The sequence below is a fragment of the Pinus tabuliformis genome, chromosome 4_2 (genome assembly GCF_031772625.1).
Source record: "Pinus tabuliformis cultivar Carrire ecotype Pingquan chromosome 4_2, CPIR1, whole genome shotgun sequence".
NCBI classification, from domain to species: Eukaryota; Viridiplantae; Streptophyta; class Pinopsida; order Pinales; family Pinaceae; genus Pinus; species Pinus tabuliformis.
Window position 1 is genome coordinate 774,232,179 of NC_142304.1, and position 19,306 is coordinate 774,251,484.

A 19,306-nucleotide genomic window follows, 5' to 3' on the forward strand; every position below is an offset into this window, starting at 1 on the left:
CGAATCCCATGCAATTATTTGTCGTTTTAACTGTTTTTGGCCAAAACTAGTTGAAATTTTCCACTGGATTTTAACTTACTGGTCATTAGAATGCGATATACATCTCTGCTCAAAAGGATTCTTTATTGTAAAGTTCCCATCACTTGAAGCTAGGGATACAATCCTTCAGGATGGACCATGGTTCTAGGGTTCGACTAGCCTTTTCACTACTCCCTGGTTTCCTAATTTTGATGCAAATACCATGATAGTCTCCAGAATGTCAGTTTGGGTTCGGATGCACAATCTCCCCCTACATTTATGGGACGACAGGGTCCTAGCTTGCATTGGAAACAATTTAGGGCAGTTCATCAAGACTTATTCCCATCGAATAGAGGAAAGGGTATACACTTATGCATGTATATGTGTAGAAGTAGAACTCAACAAAGGCCTTCCGGATAGCATCCACTTAATACACAACAAGCATATTTGGACACAGATTTTAGATTATGAGAACACAACTTTCAGGTGTAGGAATTGTAGGCAAACAGGGCACCTACACAATTCGTGTCCAGAAGCTAAAAAAGACACTCGAAGAAAGAAGAGTCTTGGGAAACAACCCAAAGGTTGGCAATATCCCCCACCAGAGCCCGAAGAGGAGGAGGACGAAGCTGAGGATGATCCATCACCGAAGGGGAACAACCATAATTCAATGGAACCCGAATCACGGGAGGGAACCCCACAAAACCCAACCAAAACTCAGAATCAACGGGTGCAAGCAGACTTGATTCCTGATGATGGGGACATTAGTGGGAATAAGCGTATTCACTCATCCGATATTTTAGATTCAAACAAGGGCAATCCCAAAATGGAGGTAGGGAATGAACTAGCACTTGTCTCTTCGGTGTCGTCCCAAGGGGAATGATGATGGGTTGAGAAAAAGAAAGGGAGAAAAGCTTAGCTTTTTCCCATCATGTATATTATCTTGTATTTTCTACTTATTTATGATTATCGTCAGGCTTTGACTAGATGATGCTATCTCTTAGCCAATGAAACATGTAATTTTGTTTTCATTAATAAAATTACGCCTTTTTCCATGAAAAATAAATAATAAAATTATAAGACAAAATAATAAAATATAAATAACATTAAAAAATTAATTAAATAAAAATTGATTAAAATTAAAATTATTATAGAGAAGGATGATTGGATAAAGATAAAAGGAGTCTACTTTATTAATTTAGGTAAGATGATAATTAATACAAAGCCATTTTTTATGATATATATATCTATATATATATATATATATATATATATATATATATATATATATATATATATATATATATATATATATATATAAGTTTAAATTTATAAACCACAATTGATTAAAATTTTATGTTCCTAAGCACATTATATTTCACTCATAAAAGAGACTCTTTCTCATTTTTTAAGGAAAAAATTATGGGACACAATCCTTGCACTTGGTGTTTCAAAATGTTTTAGGTGACAATGAACTTTTTAAGCTCAAGTGATATAGAGTGAATAATTCTCTATATAAAGTCTCTTTTTGTGATAAGTAAACGATCTCATTTGTTGTAAATTGTGAGAAAACTTATTGAAGTAATATCAAAGCTATAATAGTTATAGGAAAAGGGTAGATTAATGAAATGTTTGATAAATCATCAATGGTTATTTTTTCCAAATTTATCTTACTTATTATCACTCATGCAAGGTAGAACATTCCATTTTGAATGTCCTTTGAAGTAGGCACAATGTTTTTATTCTATAACATTCACTTACCACTAAGTACAAAGGAGTGAGTTTTTGACATTTTGGTCAAATCAAATAAGTAGTCAAAAAGAAAGAATACCCCATTTTGTGTAGAAGGAGAGATATTTGACATCATGCCTTAGTAAAAAATGGTTTCCTATAAAAAATGTCTTTAGTGGGTTCCTTACCACTTTCCTAAAGAAAAAAACACACTTCCTTTATGCAAGCTTAAACAAGCATAACACCGTCCATCAAGACAATGCTTGCGTGATGTTTAACTCATGTCGACAGTCAGTGCACACTTTTTTTGATAGCCTCCCTCACTTTGGTTGTGTTTGTACTTCTATTTTGGTGAGTTTTCTCAATTGTCGTCTTTTGCACACTTTCGCTTTCATAAGTGTCGCTTTCACATTCGCAGTTGTCGTTTTGGCTTGCCTTCACTTTAATAAGTGGCGTTTTCATGTTATCTTCACTTCATCATGTGTCGTTTTCAAGGTCGTTCGCATGTGCAAGTGTTGTTTTCATGTATCCTTACAGTCGCAGGTGTCTTTTTTAAATATGTTCACCCCTATATGTGTCGCACCTTTGTACATCACTAGAGTTATTTCTAGTGCACTTTTATGCATTAAACACTCTTACATATCATTAGAATATGTGTCAGACACATTCCTATAGCTCACACATGTTGATTGTTCCTAAATATTTTCAACATAATATTAAACATCTTGCTAAATTGCATAAGCTTCATGATCACATTGATTTGTTGTATTTGTTTCTTTCTCTCAACTAAGCTCATCGTTGCTCACCCATGCTCTTAAAACTTCTTGAATCTAAGTGAATTTAAGAAAGAATATGACATTATAATAATGAATGCAAAATAAGGTCAATCTGTTTTTTTTATTATGGTTGAGACTATATATCTCAGAATGTGTCTCACTTCCTACATGTCAAGAAAAGTAACATCTTTCTTAGATTTTTCAACATATTCTTAAATATCTTGATAAATTGCACAAGAATCATCGTTAATTTGTTGTCTTTGTTTCTTGGTCTCACCTAAGTTGTCTTTCTTATTTTTTTTTCTCCTTATATATTATATTTGTAAATGGTTGTTATATCGACGTTTAAATATTTGCTATATATACTAATATTACTATATTGATTGTAATTGTATAGTATGCCCCCCTTAGGGCATTGCTTGACAAGGAAAAGGTGGTTGTAGTACAAGCGCATATTCAAGAACATGGAGCGATTAATGTTGAGGATCAAGTTAATGATCATATGGAAGAAGATAATGATGCTGATAACATAGTTGAATAAGATGGGACACATAGATTGATCCATGAGACATTTAATAATGTTGGAATGGATGATGATGCCAACCAGTATGATGACTGTGGTTTTTATATACCTGTACTTGTGAGGGAAATTAAAAGTCTTTATGAAGGCTCAAAAACATCTCTTCTCTCTGTTGTATTACTGTTGGTCAACTTAAAGGTGGTGAATGGTTTGTCAAACACATGTGTGACATAGCTCCTAAGGTATGTAATATATTTTGTGACATTTAGTACTATATACATGATAAAGCAATTATTTTTTCCTTTGTTTTTAATGTTAGTACATTGATCATCATTTAATTAATTTGTAACATTTGGATGCAATATGTATGATTAATATTGTTTAGTACATTAACCAATACTACTTTTTTTTATGTTGTATATTATTAGGTGAATTTTTGTTACCATTGTCAAATGTTTTACCTCGTACGTACTGAGATTTACATGCCATTATGAAAGATATTGGAATGGAGTATCAAGTTATTCATGCATGCCCTAATTATGATATTCTCTATTATAAAGAACATGTGTCGAAAGACAAATGGCCAAAATGTGATGAGACTAGATATTAACCTGATAAATTAACAAAAAGGTGCCTCGCAAGGTTCTTCGTTGTATACCCATAAATCCATATATGCGACAATTTTTCAAGTGAAAAAGCATAGAAAAAATTATGGATTACCATGCAACAAATAAAAGTGAAGATGATGTACTTTGAATGCCTACAGATGAATCTACATTTAGGAATATAGAGGAAAAGTGGCCAAAGTTTAAAGGAGAACCATGTAATCTTAGGCTTTCATTAGCATTTGACGATGTCAATCCATTTAGAGAGCCCATATCTACTTACTCAGCGTGGCCCATTTTTGTTATCAACAATAACATTCCTCCGTGGAAGTCAATAAAGAGGGAGCACATAATGTTTTTTTTTTCTAAGTAAGACTAAATCTATTAATGGAAACATAATTTACAGTGAGGCCCCGGCCTCTGCGGGTCTAGAACAACCATATGACCAGTTTAAACATCAAAACTAAAACGAGACTGCCCCGGGAGGGGAAACCAGTCCAAAGACGAGAGAAAGAAAAAACCATCTGCCCGCGCAGGGGCTACATCTCCAAAACTCAAAATTAACTGTCAAAATTAACAGCAGTAAAAGACAAACTACTAAAAAGACTGAGCTAGGCACGTGACCTGTCTGCATGCAAGTGTTAGGTGTCTTATGACGGTGGCTTCTCCTCCACAATCGGACACCCATACTCACCTGAATCAGTATCCTCTACCTGCTTGCCACCCATATTGTTGTGTGTCTCTCTGGCTTCATCCTGAACTCCTTTGGATGTGCTGGTGGCCTTGTCGCTCAAAGCCTTCGGTCTGCTGGTGGTCGGATGATCCTTGGCCTCCTACTGATTACTAGTGCTCAGCACCTTCTGAACATGTTCGGCGGGTGGATGAACCAGGTTCTTCGTTGGGCTGTGTTTTGGATCATTGTGCGTGCCATCTTCCTCCCTGAAATCCATCAAAATGGTGGCTATAACGACAGGTCTGCCCATGGAGCAAAGGAAACGAAATTGAGCAGACTAGGTGACAGCACTTAGATTGGGCATCTGGGTAGCCCCATCAACCCGACGAGTCTCACCAGGACGAGCTCGTCCTCCTCTGCTACGGGTAACCGAATGACTGCCATGGAAATGGGAAGTGGATGGGTTGGGGGGCGGGGAGGGTGAAGGGGAAGTCGATGTAGAGGGAAGTGACGAACAGGGGAAGATGGCTCTTCTATGGCTACCTTCACGCCTACTTCGCATGTGGTGACGACGTTGCATCATATTGCTCTGAGTGGGGTGCTGTAGCGAGGAGTGAGCCGAAATGGTCAAGTTACAAACTAGGAGCTGGACGAGGGCAGCAGAGTTAACACTATAAATGACAGGGGGATTCAAATCAGGGACAGAGGCAGGGGCCGAGGCATCAAAATGCAAGGTGCAGTAAATAGAGTGGGAGAAGTGAATACCATTTCCCAGGTTGACACAGCTGAGAAGCCTGCAATGCCGCCCTGTTGCGGTGCGAGAGCTTGGCTCTACTGCAGCAGGGTGGCAAGAGTAGTTCAGAGGCAGAATGGAGGTCTGCTGAGGGCTCGAAGCCATGATTTTAAGCTTACAGGGAAGGTCTCGATCCGCGCAGTGGATTAATGGTGCCAATCGAGAGACAGAGGCCTGCCTTAAATTCCCACAGGTGAGAGCGCGGAAGACCATGTGGCTCGGCCACTTGCCAGACCAGCGTTGCATTCGCAATAACTCATCTTCAACCACCCGCATCCGGGGGTGAGGGAGCACATAATGTTGACAATGATTGTTCTAGGTATTAATATGTTTAGAATGTTTTTTTTTTACAAAATAACATATAATTAATTTGTTTAACCAACCAAGGACAAATAAAAATGGTTTTAAAAACATCTAATCAGGAGTATTAATTAAATGAATCTTAATACAACAATCCATTATAATTAAAACATCAATTCTAAACAAATATTAAATCATACAATTTCCCCTCTAAAAACCTTTAATGACAATAAAAAAAACTTTAATAACAATAAAAACTTTAATCATAATAAAGAAACTTCAATCATACTACAAATCAATTAAAAAACTTTAATCAAAACTTTAATTTAATTATAAAAAAACTTTAATCATACTATAAATCAATTAAAAAAACTTTAATCAAACTTTAATTTAATCATAAAAGATTGATCTAATAATCAAAATCATATACATTTCAAACAAGATTAAAAGAATTTTAATTTGAATATTAATTTATGAACCATATTTATAATTATTCAAGATAAATAATTGAAATAAAAATAATGGGAAATAAAATACAATTAAAATAATTAGGACCCTAATAAATTATAATTTAACAATAATTTAACAAATTGACAATAAAAACTTTAAACAAACTTTAATTTAATTATAAAAGATATCTAAATCACTACAATAACTAATTCCATAACAAGTATTAATAAAATTTTAATATCATTTTAAATAACCATATTTATAATTAATCTTAATAAATAATTGAAACAAAACAATTAAAACGAAATATAATTAAAATAATTATGACCCTAATAAATCATAAATTAAAAAATAATAAAATATAATTAGAACAATTATGACACTAATAAATCATAATTTAAACAATAATTTAATAAATTAATAATCCCTAAGATCTGTCGGCAATGCATCTCAAACATCTGTTTATTGAACTAAATAATAAGACCAGTGTTCCACAAATCTTTCACATCCTGAAGATGAACCACCGTTGCTGGTTCGAAACGTCAATTAGAACAAAAACCTAATGCGAGATGAATCCAGAAGATAATCTACACAAAAATAACATCTCATTTGTCTTGTTTGTTTCATAATTATGTCATATATTTTTTTGTTTACTCATATAAGTTAGATTATGCCTTATAATTATGTCTTATAATTTTTTTTTATTTACTCATATTTGTAGTAATTATGTATTATATGTTCAATCAATTAGGTAAGTACCAGGTCAAACATATGAATGTATATATCGAGCCTCTTATTGATGAGTTAGTGGAGTTATGGAATGGTGTCACTATTTATGTGATCCAGGTGGATATTGGTGGCCATATGCCAATTCCACTTGGACCCCCACCATTGTTTCTTTCAGTTTTTCAGTTTCCTTATTTGTAGCACAATTTACTATTTTTGGCAGTTTTTCGGGTCCTGAACTTTCGGAGCCGTTTTGAGGCCCTAAACGACGTTTTTTTGGGAAAATTGGGAGCAACATGGGTTCATGAATTGATTTTACTCAACCCAAAGTTGTAGTCCTCAGATAGATCTTTCTAACGAGGTATTGTGCGCGTTAAACAAAGATCGTATGCCAAAGTTACAACCCCGGGAAGTTGATGTACCAATTTACCCAAAACGGGGCCCATAGTTTGGCGCTTCATCTCCTAGGGTTAGGGTTTTGGATGTTTAGGGTTTTCCATGGTTTCTCAACAATAAATAGGCCTTCGAGCCTCATTGTAAGATAGTTCAGAGGCATGTAGCCGCCACATCTATTCTCAGAGATAAGCTACCATCGCCCTAGCTAGTTTATTTCCATTTCTGTTTGTAAGCATATTTCAGTATTTCACATTAATGAAATGAAGTATTATTTCTGCTGCATCTTTGTATTTATGGTTATATTTGTAATTTGTTGCGTTCCTGTTTAAATCTGGATCAATGGTATCAGAGTGGTCTACTCTTTCTTTGTTTTTCTTTGCATTTCCCCAACGAGGTCGGGATATAAGGAGTTAGGGCTTGAACTGGTAGAACCTTTACAAGACCAGCCTTGAAAATACTGACGGCCTCCCATGGCGGATGAAAATAAAGATGAGGGGGCAGGAGATCCTATCAAAATCTTCCTCGAAGAAGCCCTTGAGCGACAAAGGAACGCGATGATGGCCAACTTTTCCCAGATCCTTCAGCGGCTACCTCGGGGTGACACATCTACTTCCAGCAGATACTCTGGAAGCGCCACACCCTTTAAGGTACAAGTTAACTTTGACATTCCCATATTTGAGGGTCAGATAGATGCAGACGCTATAAATAAATGGCTAAATTTGCTAGAAGGATAATTTTCTGTTCATGATTTTTCTAGCCGGGAAAAGATCACTTTTGTACCTCTCAAAGCAGCCCCCGACGTCAAGGACTGGTGGGAAACCTACTGTGAGCAGAAGGACGAAAGTATGAACTCACTATTTTCAGTCGCACCCACTTGGAACTCATTTCGGGATGCCATCAAGGAGTAGTACTACCCTGTCGGGAGCTATGAGGATCAATACATAAAGTGGACAAAGTTGCGACAGGGAAGGGAACAAGACGTGTCGGAGTTTACCAATTTTTTTCATACCCTTCGCATGAAGTTGGGTATCAAGGATTCTAAGAATCATTTGGTTCTCAAGTACCATGACTGCTTGCATAGGTACATCCAGGATGAAATAGAATTCCTAAACATCTCCTCGCTCGGCACGGCATACCGATATGCCGTCAAGATCGAGCAAAAGTTTAAACAGAAGGAGCAAGACTTTGGATCTGCGAATCCGAAGCAAGGGAAAGGTTCCCCCAAACCGCAGAACAAAGGACAAAGCCAAGACGGGGCGACCCAGGACAACCCGCCAAAGCCGCAAGCAAAGAAGACAGCCACGAAGCCAAAGAAGGACACAAGAAAGTGGTGTGAGTTCCATAAGAGCTCCATTCACAACACAAGTGAGTGTTGGGCCAAGCAGTCACTGGTGGCTGAGCTAAAGGCTTCAGAATCAGATGCATGTTCTAACTCTGAGTCAAAACCCGACAAGGGGAATGACAAAGGGAAGCAGATTATCAATGTGGAGCCCAATGCCACTGTTGCCACCACGAAGATCCAGAAGGAGGAACCCGAAGATCCAAAGGAGGAGGAGCGCCTCTTCCACTCCCAGATGTGGGTAAAGGGTTCCCCGCTACAGTTCATTGTCGACAGCAGGAGCTAGAAGAACCTCATTTTGGCAGAGGTTGTGAAGCGGCTGGGCTTACCAACCACAACCCGTCCACAACCATACACCATCGGGTGGCTTCACCAAGGACGGGATCTTCACGTGAGCTAGCAGTGTCGCCTTCCATACAACATCAAGCCCTTCACAGATGAGGTATTATGTGACGTTGCTCCCCTTGATGTTTGTGATGTATTATTAGGCAAACCATACTTGTGGAAGTGACATGTTGTGTATGAGGCAAGGCCTCGTGCTATTATTGTTACTTTGGAAAATAAGTTGTATAGGATACCGGAGGTAGCACCGCCTACCGCCATCTCTTTGGTTACTGCAAAACAATGTAGTAATCTCATTTCCAAAACCAGGAAATTTGTTTTCCTGATGATACGCCCTCAAGGAAAGAAGAAGACGATGGTCACAACCTTCAGATAGGGCCCCTCTACATGACAACAACAAATGAACAAGGTCATGGAGGAGTATGAGGACATCTTCACCTCCCTCGCAGGGTTGCCTCTACATTGCCAGGTCAAGCACTCCATCAATCTGACCCCAAGTGCACCACTGCCCAATGGACCAATCTATCGGAACTCCGTTCTGGAGAATGACGAAATCAAGAGGAAGATTCAGGAACTGCTACAGAAAGGTCACATCCGACCAATTTCATCGCCCTGCGGGAGCCCGATCTTGTTGGTACAGAAGAAGGATGGGACTTGGAGACTCTGTATTGAATATCAGGCGCTAAACAAGATCATTGTTCAGAATAGGTACCCGATCCCATGAATTGATGACCTTCTGGACCAACTGAAGGGGGGGAAATATTTTAGCAAGATTGACTTGAAGTTAGGATATCACCAGGTACCGATCAAACCCTCTGATGTGTGGAAGACTGCCTTCAAAGCCAAGAAGGGCCTTTTCGAATGGTTGGTTATGGATTTTTGGTTGACAAATGCTCCTGCAACCTTCATGAGGCTAATGGATGACATTGTGCGGCCATTCACCAACTCATTTGTAGTGGTATACTTGGATGACATCCTGATATTCAGCCAAAGTTGGGAAGAGCACCTCCATCACATTCGACAGGTTCTCCAAACACTGCGACAACACAAGCTATGTGCCAATTTGGAGAAATGCACTTTTGGCATGACCCAAGTTCATTGTCTGGGATACATTATTGATGAACGGGGGGTGCATGTGGATCTAGCCAAGATCCAAGTCATTTGAGATTGGCTAGCTCCAACCATTATGACAGAGCTCTGCAGCTTTCTGGGTCTTGCCAATTTCTACTGCAGGTTCATTTTGGGATTCTCTTATATCACTTGGCCCTTGAGTCAAGTCACCAAGGGAGGAGTGAAAGAAAAATTCTTTTGGTCTGAATCTCAACAGAAGGAATTCACAGAGTTGAAACATCGCATCTGCTCGACACCAGTGCTCGTATTACCAGACTTGCAACAACCATTTGAGGTCGAGACAGATGCCTCTGACTGTGCTATTGGGGCAGTCCTTACTCAACACGGGCATCTAGTGGCATATCATAGTGAGACACTTTTAGACACAATCCAAAAGTATCCCACTTATGACAAAGAGATGTATTCCATTGTGCAGACATGTTGGCAATGGAAGCATTACATTTTGGGGAAGGAAACGACCATCCACATAGACCGCCGACCCCCGCAGTTCATAGAGACGCAAGGGAAGTTGTAGAATGATCGCCATCAGAAGTGGTCCACATACCTGCAACAGTTCCATTTGAATATAAAGTATAAGAAGGGCATCACCAATAATGTTGCAGATTGCCTCAGTCAACCACTGATCATGGCATTAACCATTGTGCTCAACTCTTGTGGGCACAAGACTTCTGATTGGCCACTTCTCTACAAAAGAGACCCAAAATTCGGCCACACACACCAGACACTCTTGGAGGGTTAGCATGTTCCATATTTTCACCTCCAAGATGCCCTGTTATGCCACCTCGGTCACCTTTGTGTTCCTTCAAGTGAGCGTGCCAAGATGATTTGGGAAGCACACTACAGTTGGGTTGATGGGCATTTCGGGGTCAAGAAAACGGTGGCAGTACTGCAGAAGTATTTCTATTGGCCGAATCTTCGACATGATGTCGGAAAGTACATCATATCCTGCACTACCTATGCCATTGCCAAATTGACCATCAAGAAGCAAGGCCTTTATACTCCTTTACCTACCCCTAGTCGACCTTGGGAATCCATCTCCATGGATTACATGTCGGGTCTCCCTTCTACTAAGCTTGGAAACCACTGTGTTTTTATGGTCGTCGACAGGTTCTCAAAGATGGTCATTATGGCGGCCTGCAAGAAGAATATCACAGTAGAAGCCACCGCTATACTCTTCTTTCAATGAGTGTGGGTACACTTTGGGATCCCACATTCTATCATCTCAAATCGGGACATAAGGTTCCTTAGTACATTTTGGTCCAGTCTATGGTCGATGCTAGACACCAAACTCACTAAGTCCACAGCCTTCCATCCCCAAATTGATGGCCAGACAGAGGTTGTCAACAGGATGATCGTACACATTATGTGCATGTACAACTTAGAGCATCCACACACATGGCATGAGAGCCTCCCCCTATGTTCAGCATAGCTATAACCAGGCTCTCCACAACTCGACTAGCCACAACCCTTTTCAGGTGGGCTTGGGATTCCAGCCACTATGTCCCATTGATGTGGCCATGCCATTTGTAGCTACTCAGGTAGATTCAGCTCATGTCCAGTCTGAAACAAATAAGGAAAACAACTTCATTGAGCACATCCAACATATCCGCCAGTAGGTCCACGACATTCTGGAGAAATCAAATTCCAAGTACAAGTAGCGACATGATCAACATCAGGTGCCACACAAGTTTCAGGTGGGTGACAAAGTCTGGTTGCATTTGCAAAAGGAATGCCTTACCAGAGCCTATCGGAAACTCAGACCACTGCGATATGGTCCTTACACTATTACCAAGGTTGTGGGAGACAATGCATTTGAGCTTAGAATTCCACCATTCCTTGGCCTGCACCCAGTGTTCAATGTGGACCACCTTCGGCCATACTTTCCACCATTACTAGACACATCCAACATTGCAGAACAACTCACACCAACAGAGTTAAATCCATATTGCATGGAACAAGCTACAACTGATCGGATCATGGACACGCAAATCAAGCACACTCGCCAGCAGAAGATCCAACTATATTGAGTTCTCAAAGCAGGTCAACTCCTTCACCAGGGCAAGTGGCTCACCAAGGACCAAGTTCAGCAAAAGTTTACTCATCTCATGGAGGAACTCAACGCAATGGGGACCATTACTTCTTATGGGGGGAGGAATGATCTAGGTGGAGATTGGTGGCCACCCACCAATTCCACTTAGACCCCCACCATTGTTTCTTTCAGTTTTTTAGTTTCCTTATTTTAAGCACAATTTACTATTTTTGGCAGTTTTTTGAGTCATGAACTTCCGGAGTCGTTTTGAGGCCATAAATGACCTTTTTTTGGGAAAACTGGGAGCAACATGGATCCTTGTATTGATTTTTCTCATCCCAAAGTTGTAGTCCTCGGATAGATCTTTCTAACGAGGTATTTTGCGTGTCAAACAGATATCGTATGCCAAAGTTACGACCCCAGAAGTTGATGTACCAATTTACCCAAATCGGGGCCCATAGTTTGGCGCTTCATCTCCTAGGGTTAGGGTTTTGGATGTTTAGGGTTTTCCATGGTTTCTCAACAATAAATAGGCCTTCGAGCCTCATTGTAAGACAGTTCAGAGGCATGTAGCCGCCACATCTCTTCCAAGAGATAAGCTACCATCACCCTAGCTAGTTTATTTCCATTTATGTTTATAAGCATATTTTAGTATTTCACATTAATGAAATGAAGTATTATTTCTGTTGCATCTCTGTATTTATGGTTATATATGTAATTTATTGCATTCCTATTTAAATCCGGATCAGTATGATTGTTATCGGGAAAACTAGTGTCCATTCAGAGCTGCTAGTCCCACTAAGACGGGTAGCTATCTTAGAAACAAACAGATTAAAGTTACTTGTGTTTTCCTTTATGAGAGATAGATGAGAGAGAAGCAGAGAACACCAACCTCAGTCTTTCACTAGTCTCCTTGCTTGTTTCCTCTCTCCTTTGATAGAGCTTTCGCCACTCCTTTCTCGCTTGTCCCGCTTCAAAGAACACTTGTAGAGTCAAGGCAGAAAAATACCATCAAAGCATAGAGATCTATAACCATAAATAATGTAGGATCAGATGTACATTAACCATATAAATGCATACACAAACAAGATTCAGAGATATACAAGCATATGGAGGAAAACTCAAATAACTTTATTGATAGAAGTAGTAGAAGAGAGGATTACAACCAGGCTGTCTGATCTAGCATCATCCTCCCAGCATGAAAGCCCTCTTCACCTCATACAAAGCAAGATCACCCAACAATGTCTTCAAAGAGAAACCAACAACACTTCCTTGCAAATTACAAAATTCCAGCCTTTGGATCTCTTGGATGAGGGATCCATATATAGATGTTTTCAGGAGAGTGAGTCAGCTTCTGGGATTTTGATTAGTGTCATTTCACTGATAGTTCTTGGTTCCACTTGGAGATTTCAGATCTCTTACTCATCCCTGGGCGAATTCAGAGAGGCAAGTGTCATATGAGTAGTTTCTAGAAGATTCTTTGGGTTTCCACCTAGCAAACTGCTTCTGCCATTTGTCTGCTCTCACTCATCGCACCCTATAGAAGGGATTTCCAGTATGCATCGCACCCCCCGTGTGTAATAGGTGAGATGCATCACACCCTATGCATGGAGCAGTCTGTATGGTCCTGTTTTGACCAGTTCTGAGTAGTTTTTCATGGAGAACTTCTGGGAGATGATGTAATCAGCTGACCTTGTTCCTTTAGGGTATGAAACAACACTTTTAGGGGTTTAGAAGCCCTTGGTTTATGGACATATGTGATTGGGGTTGCAGTGCCCAAATATGTCTATAACAATGATATCTCTAGACTAGTAGATGCACAAAAGGAATTTGAATTCCATGCAATGCTTGTATGGAAAATTCATGATGCCCCAGGTTTAACACATTTTTGTTGTATGTTATAACATTACCTTGCACTTTAATAGTGTTTAATTTGATGAGGTTCATTTCAAGTATGTTTTTTAAATAGTTTGGCCTTCATTGTACATACTTAAAATAATTGATATAAGAATTATTTCATCTCTTCGAGTCTTTAAACAAAAGTAAATTTGCTTGTCAGGTTTGTGGTCCTAAGTTGAAATCTTGTCGCTCAAGAAGCTTAGGAAAGGAGGTGTAAGATGAGTATAAGCACTTCCTTTCTAAGAACCATAGGTACCGAATTACCAACAAACATTTTTTCAATGGGAAAGAAGAGACTAGATTAAGACCACAGAGAATGACACCTCGTGCATGGAAGTTGTAATATAATAGAGTCTCTGAAGGTATGGATCGAATTGTCTATGTATCAATATACATGATATGTTTGGATAATTTTATATTTTTATGGCATTTTCTTCACTGTACTAATTAACGGGTTATATTGTTGTTATAATATCTTTAACTATGATTCACGGTGTAGGTCATCAAGGCATTAATAATATGGAACTTTAACGAGGAATGAAAATTTATCCCGAGCAATTAAATAGACTCCCCTACTATGAGCACCTAGAAATTGTTCATTTGTTTGATACAATGCAGATCGAGAAGAATGTAACAGAGAACTTATGGCGAATCTTAGATGGAATGAGAGATAAAGAAAAAAAATGTCAAGATTTGTAATGACCTTAAGGAGGCCAACCGTGCCTTGCAAAGTGCGAGTCATTCAAATAGTGATGGAGACGACCAAAATATAAGCACCCTTCCATAGTTATTGACAGAGCACCAAAGCAAGGATGTTAAAGAGCTTATTGAAAAAAGAAAATCCCAACAGGATTTTCTTCAAACATAAAGAATATCCTAACAAAGAAAGGTGAATTAGGTAAGGTAAAAACTCATGATTGGAATAAGTTCATTAAAGTAATTATTTTGGTGTATATATTTTATACATTAGTGAAACATCTTGTTAATTAATATTCTTTTTTTCTACTATTTGGGAAAAATAATGATCGATAATTATTTTTGCTACATTATGTTCTACCTCTATCTTTCTTAGAAATTTTTTACAATAATGTCAAATAAGTTATATATGGTCTCGGCAAATACATGAGGTAAGTGGAGATTTATGTGCAAAGTGTAATTTTTTCAATAAGTTGTTGTGTCACATATTTTTGACTGCATGTGTTTTACTTGTCATCATGTACTATACACTTTTTTTGTTAAACCCTATGATTTGCTTACTTCATTTGTAGATGGTTGTCATCTAAAGAAATTGATAAATAAGATACAAAGTATTGGAGGAAAAAAATTCTTCATCTAATGTGCGAAATGCAAAAGTATCCACCTCCAACATTTTTCAATGCACAAGAACACTAACTCGTGCACCAAGTCAAGGAGATTGAAAAGTGTGGACCTATACACACAAGATCAATGTGGATGGTTTAGAGGCACTTGAAGTCACTAAAGGCTTTAGTTAGAGAAAGAGCACGTCCTGAGGGTTCTATGGTAGAGGGATATATGATATCAAACCATGATTTATATTCATCAATATAGTTGTGCAATAGGAAAAAGTATTAATGTATTGGATGGTATTTGGGATGTCAACTCCATGAAATTTTTTTAAGGGGAACACAACACCTATTGGGGATAGGTAGAATGAGGAAAGTGAGATGTAAGTAGATAGTGGAGATTTACAGCACATTTGACTTTTTTGTTTTTATGTATATCTTACTTATTTAATTTTTAGTCTTTTTTCATAATTCATTATTATGGAGGTATAACATGGTAACTAATTTTATATATGTGAATTGTTTTATTTTAATACATTAGGTTGAGAGTGGGATGAAATACATTTATACATTGTGAATAATCTTGATTGGATGAAGGTATGGAATGAAAGATGCAAACAAGCTAATAATGGTAGGTTATCATGGTATGGTGTGTCTACGTTTGTCAAAGAAGCTCAACATATTGGAGATATCAATATTACAAAGAGGGAAATTGATTTAGCATATGGTTTAAAATATTATCAGGCAAGCATATCCACCCATACTAAGTTTTTTTTACAATTATATTGATGCATATGGCATGTTGTTTTCTTAATTTGCAAATTTTGAAAGTACAAATATGTTTATCAATTAACAACACATTTTTCGTGTGTTTGATATATTGCAGTTGAAACACCACAAAAAAATGTGGTGTGATGGCTGCAAATTTCGCATCAGAAGGTTGGATGAAAAGATGAAGGTGGGATAAATGCAATGTTTCAAGTTATAAATGTTGCCTCTAGAGGTGACAGACATCCAAAAGTCTCTAAAAATCGATACTATGGGTATCTACATGATATACTTGAGTATGAATTTGAATCCTTCGAAATAGTTGTGTTCAATGTCAAATGGTTTAGGCTACGAATCCATGAACGTGACCTTGACAGAACTGTTGTTGAGAATGCTAATAGATTTACCATGGTTGATACAAGGAATCTCAAGCCGGGATCAGAGTCATATGCTCTTCCAAGACAATGTGAACGGGTATTTTACGTAGACGTTCCAGGTAAAGCGAGTTGGTCATATGTTGTTAGATATGACCCCAAAGGAAGGCACCTAAAGTATAATGGAGTGAAAGAAGATGAAATTGAAGAAGAAGATGATGTAGAGGAGCAGGGGATTCATGCAGTGTCATACAAAGACGTCGAATAAGTTAAAAGAATATATGTTAATCGAGACAACATTAATTTGGATGAACTAGATGATATTGACGTTGTGTCAGACAAAAAACTTGAAGAAGTTGAACCAAATGTAGAAGAGCATGTTCCAGATGATGATAGAGACAATGATGATGATGTTGGTATGGTGAATCCTTTAAACATGAATTCTGAACTAGAAGATACAGATGAGGAGTTGGATTAGGAAGAAGATTAATGATATGAAAATGTTGAAAAGTACGAGGTGTGTATCTATATGTTTTCACTTGGTTTTTTCCCTTTCGTTCACCTTAAATTTTTATTTTCTTAGATTTTATGTTTGAATGTTATTGTGTTTCTTTAAAATATATTATAGTAGATAGATTGGGTACCAAGGAATTGATATTGATGTGAGTGGTTGGGGGAGGTGGGGGGGGAGGGCATATGAGCTTCCACCTTCACGTGGTTAGCCTTATTCAGCAGAGAATATATTATTCTTGAAACGAAGAGAAGCTCCTTTACATTTACACCATCATTTCAAATTTTAACATTGGTTCGTTAAGTAGACGTACTGGGCAAGTTAGGCGACAGGGCGGTCGAGCAGACATGAAAAATAAGAAAGGATAAGATGTGTGAGCGGTTAGGTGAACGATGACAATTGAGTGAAGAAACCAATGGGAAAAGTCATAGTGAGAAATGCATGGTAGGGAAAACACCTGTACCCTGGGGGCGCTCGCACGAAGGTGGGGTGCTTGGGTGCCCATGGGGGCATCATGTGTTGAGTACGCTAGGGTGCCCATGTGATGACTTGGTGGGTCATCTAGACTTGGCAAGGGGTTCCCACACAAAATAAGTAAGGTCGGCCCATGACTTCCCATGGACAGAGTTCCCACCAAGGGATCTCATAATGATTTTTAGAAAATTGACTAAATTAATTTTTAGGTGTTAATAATCGGTTTATAATTGATTGATTATGCAACATGGTACTAACAAATGATAATATTTTGTTGGCATTGATGAGCCAATGATTTGTGTTAACTGGTTTTCATGGTAGCACAAAAGCTTGCACGCTCGATGCACCTACACAAAGGCAGGGCTCTCAAGTGCCAATGGGGGTGTCGTGTGCTGGGCACGCTAGGGTGCCTTCCTGGCAAGGGTGCCCATGTGACAAGTTGGTGGGTCAACCCGACTTGGAAAGGGGTGCCCACAAAAAATAAGTAAGGCTGACCCATATTGACTACCCATGAATAAAGTTCCCATAAGGGGGTTTCATAATGATTTTTAGAAAATTGACTAAATTAATGTTTAGGTGTTAAAAGTCATATTACAATTGATTGATTATGCAACATGGTACTAACAAATGATAATATTTTGTTGTCGTTGATGAGCTAATGATTTTTGTTGTCTGATTTTCACGACAGGGCGAACGTCTCCGCCTGGGGCACACCCACACAAAGGCTTGGGTACCCATGGAGGCATCATATGTTGGGTACGCCAAGCTGCTCGCCCGGTAGGAGCAACCATTCAATATGATTTGATGGGTTGACCTGAATTGGCAAGGGGCGCCCATAGAAAAGAAAAGGTCGAACCATGACTGCCCATGAATAGAGTTCCCACATGGGGGTCTCATAATGATTTTTAGAAAATGACTAAATTAATGTTTAGGTGTTAAATGTTAGTTTATAATTGATTGATTATGCTACATGGTACTAACAAATGATAATATTTTGTTGTCATTGATGAGCTAATGATTTGTGTTGACTGATTTGCACGGTAGGGTGAACGCCCACACCTAGGCGCCATTGAGGGCACCGCGTGCTAGGCACGCAGGGGAGCCTGCCCAGAAGGGGCACCCGTTTGAGGAGTTGGTGGGTCAACCTTACTTGGAAAGGGGTGCTTGCACAAAAGAAGTAAGGTCGACCCATATTGACTACCCATGAACAAAGTTCCCATAAGGGGGTCTCATAATGATTTTTATAAAATTGACTAAATTAATTTTTAGGTGTTAAAAGTCAATTTATAATTGATTGATTATGCAAAATGGTACTAACAAATGATAATATTTTGTTGTCATTTATGAGCTAATGATTTGTGTTGATTGATATATTTGTTTCTCTACTACCAGGAGGCGTCACCATTATTCTCATCACCATCATCATCATTTGAAAGTGTTATTAGTTGATTGTATAATTTATTGTTTTGCACTATCTATTCTTTGCAAGTTTCAATGAATCGATTTTCAGAGGGCTGCAGAAGTCTCTTGAGCTAGTCGTGATGTGACTTGAGAATGGGTCCAATGTTGAAATTTTTCCAGTTTGTGCTCGTATGCTCTAAAATTTGACATAGTTATGGTACATGAACGCATTGATGACATGAGAGGGTTTTGAGACTCAAATACGACTCACAGAAAGAATTTGACAATCGAACTACTATCAAATTCTTGAATTGTATATAATGGCTCAAGAAATTAATTAGAAACCCATTGCAAAATGTATAAAAGGACTTTTGGAAAATTGTATAAGTTATTAATGACTTCTTGAAAGTCATTAAGGTAGAAACATTTTCTTCAACAATTTTGGAATGCTATGAACATAAGTATAATCAAAATGGTACTTAGAATCAACAAATTAAAACAATCTAGTTGTTAATAGGATTTACCTAAGTTGTTGGGAGGCATGATTGTTATCATCCCCACTTATGTTTAATTCCTGCAAGTGACATGTTGATATCTTAATGAGTATATCATTGTAATGGCTTCATACTATCCTTGAAATGAATAGCTTGTGATGTGTTGCATCAAACTATTTCTAAAAGAAAGATTTTGTGATATTTTCTTAATATTGTTTTTTCAAATGCATAAAATTCTTAATTATATCATGC